We start from the raw sequence: 8,258 nt of genomic DNA on the forward strand, positions 1-8,258 counted from the left end.
TTGAGCTGATATTATGGTAAAGTTATCAGAAAGATGTGTGTCGTATGTTTGGACAGGGGGCACAATTCCAGTGCTTGCCCTAGGTGCTATTTTCCCTAGATATGCCTCTGCATGGAACGTGTGCACAGTTGCACAAGAGAACAAATTGTGCAAATGCAGTTACACAACTGGAAATAATGGCCATCCATCATGCAATGGCATTTGCAGAGTTCATGCTCTTGTGTAAGAGCGCTCTTGCAAAACTGCACACGTTTCATTACAAGGCAGATGGAACATTGCACAGGATGTCAGCCAGTGACCTTTCCCCTTCCTAAAGCAGTCGCAATGGAGGCAGCAGATGCTTCATACAGGGGAAGGGGTGACGGTGGCCATTTCAAGTCCCCCCCCCAGTAGCCAATTCTCCAGTTAAAGGGAAAGAGTGGTTGAAGTTTCCCCAGTTTTGCTGTCCCTTCAGGGCGCTTTCCAGATTACACGCTACAACAGTGTTACTACTGTCCATTAAGTGTGCTTCTGTACTGCCTCTGTCTCGACATCACAGTCCCTGTGCTGTCAGCAAAGTGCTGTTCAGATTTCTGATGCCTTCTTTCGGATTTTATCCTTGCATTTTAGTCCTACAACGTTGCGTGTGGGCCACAAATAAAGAGCTGCATTTTCCCATTGTAGGAGGGCTGCACAAGCTATTCACGTTTTCAAAACAATCCTGCCAAGCCAAAGCATTTTACTGCTGAACAGCATGTAATCTGGAAAGCACCCTGCAGAAGGAGATCCATTGCAATGGGGCTACATATTACACAATTAGCACTTTATCAGACTAGCGCTGACATAGCCTTGGTACAGCAATAGCTTTGCTTTTTGGTGTCTTGGTGTATGGGAGCACTCCATGGTGGACTCATGATGCTGGGTTTTATCTATTTGCAAAACCATGCACTTCAGAGAGGGGATTCTTTGAAAGCCACTACAATATTACAAGGATTCTGTAGTACATGACATAATCACAGCCCTGAAGAGTTCCAAAGCCCCTGCCTCTTCCAGGGTTATTAATGTAACACAGCATTTCCTTGATAAGCCCAGCGGGATAAAATGAAAGTGCCTTTTTTAGCCTTTGATTTCTACAACACAGACAATTTAGGAAAAAGAAAGAAAGATCAATTGCCTTTATGTTTTATTAGAGTAAATTAGCAAAAACCCATTTTTGCTCTCAAATAAGATCTAACCACTTAAAAGAGGCATCCATTACATTCAGCAAAGAGTGCATTTATCCGTGGGCTTTTGGTGGAGAGAGTGCTAGGATATGGTGGCGGGTGGGGGCAGATTTGTTAACAGATTAGCCTGGGCTACACCCCCAACCCCAGTATTTTATGTATACACAACTTATTTCTTCACTACTGGATGGAAGTTTGTTTGTTTGTTTATAATTAGCTTCATCCTGATGCCACAGAGCAGGTTGCATTTCCTGCCCCCCTAGATCTACATTAAAATAGATAAAGAAATATCTTGTTTGTTTGTTTGTTTGTTTGTTTGTTTGTTTGTTTGTTTGCCACCTTTCCAAAAATGGTTCAGGGTGGTGCTTGTTCTGAAACAAAATAGATGCTTGTTCTGAAAGGGCCAACAATATTATTAACTGTTTGCATGTGGGTGTCTGACTGCCCAGGCCTAGGGAATGCGGAGCCCTGAGGCAGGGAGAGCCTAGGCTTACTATTATTATTATTTATTTATTTTTACATTTATATCCCGCTCTTTCTCCAAGGAGCCCAGAGCGGTGTACTACATACTTGTGTTTCTCTTTCACAACAACCCTGTGAAGTAGGTTAGGCTGAGAGCGAAGTGACTGGCCCAGAGTCACCCAGCTAGTCTCATGGCTGAATGGGGATTTGAACTCGAGTCTCCCCGGTCCTAGTCCAGCACTCTAACCACTACACCATGCTGGCTTATGATTCCCTGCACTATTGCACAAAATAAAATGGATGAAACAGAAGGCACTGAACACAGCGTAGGTGGGGGCCTGAGTCCTGGAGCATACAATCAGCAGAATCAAGTGATAAAGCTTCTCCTGGATATTATCCTTCCAGGCTTCAGGGCAGGGCTGCATATTTGAATGCCCTACTCTCCACACACAAAAACCTCCCTTCTCATCGCAAACTGCATGTTACAGAGAATGCGAGGCAGAACCCGTTTCCCTGACCTTTTAGGGCAGAACTACACTTTCTTACACTTCATTTTTTGGGAGCAAGCCATAGCTCAGTGGTAAAGCACGTGTTTTGCATGCAGAAGGTCCCAAGTTCAATCCCTGGCATCTCCAGGTAGGGTTGGGAAAGACCTCTGCCTAAAACCCCGGAGAGCCACTGCCAGTTAGAGCAGACAATACTGAGCTTAGATGCTCTGATTCAGCATAATACACTTTCCTGTGTTCCTTGGTAACCAGAAATCTGGAACCAAACATGGTTCTGAGAGTCCTGAGCACTGTTGGAGATGGAGTTCCATTGCATCAACCTTTAGCAGCAACTGTCCTAAAGACCACTAGGGAAACTGGGAGTAGAGGTAGTTAGTGAGGGTCTCCTTACCTGTCCCTGTTTGCCTCTCCTCAATGACCACTGCTTTGACTCCTCAGGTACTTCCTGTAGTGAGTCAGTCCTCTTCATTTCTTCCTAGAGAGAAGATGGAAACAGCTCTCTCTCTCCCTACCATAATGCTGGGAAATGTAGCTGATAGGTAGAATAGGTCTTTCTTATCCCAAATGTATTTCACTAATAAACCTATTTGGTTTACTCTACAGTGATCTTCATGCACGTTACTGGTCTTTTTCAATTGGACTGTGTAACAGAAAGGCAATTGGAGAGCTTCTGTATATAGCCACAGTAACAAGGCCAGATATTGCTTCAGCAGTGGGAATCCTGAGGAGAAAAGTAAGTGCACCAACCAACAATGGTTGGATTGCAGTCAAAAGACTGGGAAGATACCTAAAGGGTACTGCACACTTTGCGTTGCAGGTTCCAGCAAGCAGCAATCCCAGACTAGTGGGATACATGGATTCAGACTGGGCTGAAGACAGAACAGACCACAAGTCCACAAGTGGACACCTGTTCTTATATGGAGATGAAGCCATAGGTTGGGCTAGCCATAAGCAGTCACTTGTCGCGCTCTCATCCACAGAAGCAGAATATATTTCTGCAGCTGAAGCATGCAAGAAAGTGGTGTGGATGCACCAGCTACTATCGGACTTTTGGATTGAGGAATCAAAGCCCACAACAATGTTTGAGGATAACCAAAGTTGTATCTAGATCTCCCAGATGGAGAAGATGAAGTCTTGAACTAAGCACATTCCCATAAATTATCACTATGTTTGAGACATGCAAGAAAAAAGGGTAGTCCAGTTGGAGTATTGCCCAACAGAAGAGATGGTGGCAGGTGGATTGACTAAGCAACTGCCCAGAGACAGATTCCAGATGCTTCGTGAGAAGATGGGAATTGTGAGCTGGTGTGACAGGCGATGAGAAGGGTTGTTGGAGATGGAGTTCCAGTGCATTGACCTTTTGCACCAACTATCCTAATGATCACTAGAGACATTGAGAGTAGAGGTAGTTAGTGAGGGTCTCCTTACCTGTCTCTGCTGGACTCTACTCTATGACCCCTGCCTTGACTCCTCAGGTACTTCCTGTAGTGAGTCATTCCTCTTCCTTTCATCTTAGAGAGAAGATGGAAACATCTCCCTCCCTCCCTAATTATTCATTATGTAGCTGATAGATAGGATAGGTCTTTTCTATCCCAAATGTATTTCACTAATAAACCTATTTAGTTTAGACTCTACTGTGATCTCCATGCGTGTTCCTTAAATAGCTGCAACAACTAAACTCTGCACACTGTAACTGGAGTGGTAGCTTCCTTGGTGCTTTGCTAAATAATCACAAACCCCAAAAGGCACCACCATAGAGCTTCTAAACACTAGAGGATGGCTACAATTTGCATTGGAGAAATATATGTGTTTGTCTGAGGGGTTGTGCTTAAGCTTTCTCCCACCTACCAATTTCCTCCTGCAATTTCCTCTTGCCCAGATTCCATATGAAATATAGGAAGCTACCATCTACTGAGTCGGACCATTATTCCATTTAGCTCAGTATTGTCTACTCTGACTGGCAGCGGCTTTCCAGGGCTTCAGTCAGGCAGGAGTCTCTCCCAGGCCTACCTGGGACATTTACACACAGCAGGCTTTATCGCGGGTTTATTGGGATGCTTTACTGCAAACTCCAAGTTGTCCCCAAAACCCGACACAAATAGTGGATTTTTTTAACCCCAGATATAAATTGGACTACACTCTAACAAGCAGTGAAAACCCCGAATTGTGTGTGAACTGCTCCCCAAAAACTCACAGGGACTTTGGGGTAAATCTGGCTACTATGCGAAACACACACCCTCAATTCTGGTGGAGATGTGAGTTAAAGGACTTTAAAAGCCCCATGTGAAAAACTTCCTGGAGATGCCCTGGTTTGAACTTGGGACTGCCTGCATGCTAAGCAGAGGCTATACCATTGAGCGACAACCCCATTCCCAGATGTGTGCTTACCACGTCAGTGGGGAAAGCAGTAATGATGGGAGCGGCTGCAAATGAAAAGCACCAGGTAGAGAAAGCGTTAGGCGCTCCCGCCCACGGCTTTTCCACTACAAATTGTACTGCTTCATGGTTGTTTGTGGTGGCAACTGGGTTTCCCCCAGAACTGTGTCTACTGCTGAATGACTCGTTTCACTCTTTGTTTTCTGTACACAGAGAGTTTGAGGGAGGCAGCCAAAAATCACCCCCACTGCCCACAGCCGGGAGTGGTTTAGTCCAGGAAAAGCTCAACCACTTGATTCTGCGGACAGTATAAACTGACAGGCTGGGAGGAGGGTGAGTGAGGGCCTTTGAGTTCCTTTTCTAGTACCCTCAAATAGTTGGTCTGGTGGTAGCCCACCCTCAGATGCCTTAAGACCATTTAAAGGTCTTAAATTTAAAAAACCTCTTTTTAAAAGGTAGGTTGTGTGACAAAAGCAAAAGGATCCTTCAGAAGCAGAGATGGCTCTGGACACAATGATGAGGGAGAAGCAAAAGAGATTTGACAGGCTGGCATTGGGCTTCACTGTCTGTTTCTCTTCAGTTCATATGAGCACAATCTGAAGGGGAAAAGAACAGTTAGGAAAAATTTATCCAGTGGCAATGACAGATTTCGGGCAAACTAATTGCAGAATGTTGCATTTCAGAGCCAAAGGAGGGCTAATTCTGTCAGGACCGGTCAGTTTTCAGTCAGGAACTTGCACACTTCCACACAGCTTTCAGAATCAAATGACAATGGTACGGTTTTGCTCTTAGCCAGCAGGGTCTTCTGTAGCTAAACTCTACCACAGACCCACCTTGCTAAATATTCCAGGTTAACAGCATATGCACACAAGTAGTAGCAGCCTTTTAGGAACGTAGGAAGCTGCCTTCTACCGGGTCAGACCATTGATCCATCTAGCTCAGTATTGTCTACACCGACTGGCCGCAGCTTCTCCAAGCAGGGGCGTAGCAAGGTTGTAGTGGGCCCAGAGACAAGATTTTAAAATGCCTCCCCCCCTCACTGAAGCTCAGCTCATGAAGTAAAGAAATCTTAAATGAGGCTGAATAGTGGTAACAAAAAGGATAGTAAAAATTATCTATCTATCTATCTATCTATCTATCTATCTATCTATCTATCTATCTATCTATCTATCTATCCTATATGCCACAACAGGAGATCATCAAAATTATTATTTTTAAAAGGTTTTGTAAATTGTGGACGATGCAAGTCATTTAATGGTACTAGAGAAAGACATGCTGTTCCGGTAGCTCCAGGTCTTAACACTCACATCAATTTCAGAGGATTAATACAACAGAAGGAAGCCCGGGCAGATGCGTGGCTGGGGGAGTCAGTCATGTGACTTGCCTCTGGGGGTCCCCCCCAAGGGAGTGGGCCCCCAGACAACTGTTTCCCCTTGCTCTATTATAGTTACGCCCCTGTCTCCAAGGTTGCAGGCAGGTGTCTCTCTCAGCCCTATCTTGGAGATGCCAGAGAGGGAACTTGGAACATCCTGCATGCAAGCATGCAGGTGCTCTTCCCAGAGTAGCCCCATTCCCTAAGGGGAATATCTTACAGTGCTCACACATGTAGAGGCTGTTCTCATGACCTGCCTAACCCTGCCTGGGCTGCCCCAAGCAGGGTTAGGCTGGTTGTGAGAAGCAGCGGGATCCTCACCGATCCCTCTGCTCCCCACCCACCTAACCCCTTAAAAAACCTGGCTTTTAGCCGAGGTTAAGGGTGATCTCGCACCCTTACCCTGGCTACCAGGTATTGTGTGATTCCTTGGGCTGTGTGCAGCCCTAAGAGTTGACAGAGATGGGCTCATAGAGTGCGTGTCTGATGGGAAATCCTCAATGCAATCCCCGCACGTTGCATTGAGGGATGCCTGGAGGCTGGAACAGCAAGTTCCAGCCCTGGATCCCTCTGCCCTGCTCTGTGCTCCACGGAGCTGCACGGAGCAGGGCTGCCCATGTGGGTGTGCAGGAGGCGTGCTGAGAAATGAAAGTTTTGTTAGAGGTTGTTGATTTTTACCCACAATAGGTAAAACAGCAGAGCACTAAGGAATGAGCACACACTCCAGTTACAGAGTAGGTAGCAGAGGCTGGTTTGGATATTGCAGCTTTTTAGAGAAAACACATGGAGATCCTTGTATGACTAAACATTTATTGGTTAAATACACTTAGATAGGAAAGACCTATCTCTAATCTAAAGGACTACATAGTGGATAGGTAAGGAGAGAGAGAGAGAGGTGCTTCCATCTGCTCTCTAGGAGGAAAGGAAAGTTTGTGACTCAGCACAGGAAGTGCTGCAGAGTCAGTCCAGGGGTCATAGAGTCGGACAGATAGGGAGACCCTGACTGACTGTCTCTACTCCCAATGCCCCTAGTGGTCATTAGGACAGTTGGTGCAAAAGGTCGATGCACTGGAAGTTCATCTCCAACAAGTTTGGTCGTCGGGTGGGCAGGAGGTAGGTTAAGGGCAGCCTTCCCCCTGCGTCCTCCCAGGACGATTGTGTGAATTGCCCCGTAGCAGGGTGGATCCTGCTTAGCAAAGATGCTTGCTACCACAAGACCAGCTCCCCTCTCCAATGCCTTTCATGAGGCAAGGTGAGGCAGTTACCACCATTGCCCAAGACTGGGGTACCAGCAGAGTGGCAAGATACGCCCCTTCACTGCTGCTCTTTGGCATCTATCTGAACCTTGCAAGCTTTGCAAGGTGCACCTCTGCAAGGCTTGCAAAAAGCACGAAGAGAGAAGAGGAGGCTACAGGCAACCTTCCCTTCTCCCCACCTCCACGCCACTTTCACAGCTTGCAGTTCTGAAAGGGAGCTGGCCCCCACCAGAGTTGTGGGGGCAAGGCAGGATTTGGTGCCTTGAGTCGGGTGCCACAATATCATGGGCCAACACTAGGGTTGCCAAATCCTAACCCAGAGAGAGTGCCACCTATACCTTTTCGGTTTCCAGGGTACCTGGGTGTTTTTCACACAGCAAGCTTTACTGCAAGCTTACTGTGAGGCTTTACTGTGAGTTTGAAGTTGCCCCAAAAAACCAAAGCAAAAAGTGATTTTTAAAAAAACTCTGGATATTAATCAGGCTAAACTCTAATGCAGGGATCCTCAACGTTGGGCCCCCCGATGTTAGTGGACTTCAACTCCCATAATCCCAAGCCCCAGTGGCCTTTGGTTGGGGATTATGGGAGTTGAAGTCCAATAACATCTGGGGGCCCAACGTTTGAGGATCCCTGCTCTAACGAAAAATGAACAACCCAAATTGTGTGTGAAGGGCTCCCCGATAGATCGCAGGGGCTTTGGGATAAATCTGGCCGATATGTGAACGCACACCCTCCATTCCGGACGAGATGCGAGCTAAAAGCCCTGTGTGAAAAATGCCCTGGAGAGTGTGCTGGCATTGTAACCTCCAACTCATTGATGATCCCTCTCATTCTCCTGGCCTGTCCTCTTCTCCTGCTTCCTGTAACAAAATATTTGAAAATGAAATATTCTTGTCAATTTTCAAAAACACAAGTTGCCCTGTTTCGTATCTATGTGGTTTGTCTTACTGGGCTTTTCCCTGCGGGAAAACTCGCAGCCGGTTCCAGCTCTGCGACAGTCACTAACGTTCCACTTTTCTACTTCTATGCTGTATATACATTTTAGAAAACAATGCCTTATTCTCAGTAGCCCAAATAGCTAGGT

The sequence above is a fragment of the Hemicordylus capensis genome, chromosome 4 (assembly GCF_027244095.1).
Source record: "Hemicordylus capensis ecotype Gifberg chromosome 4, rHemCap1.1.pri, whole genome shotgun sequence".
Classification (NCBI taxonomy): Eukaryota; Metazoa; Chordata; class Lepidosauria; order Squamata; family Cordylidae; genus Hemicordylus; species Hemicordylus capensis.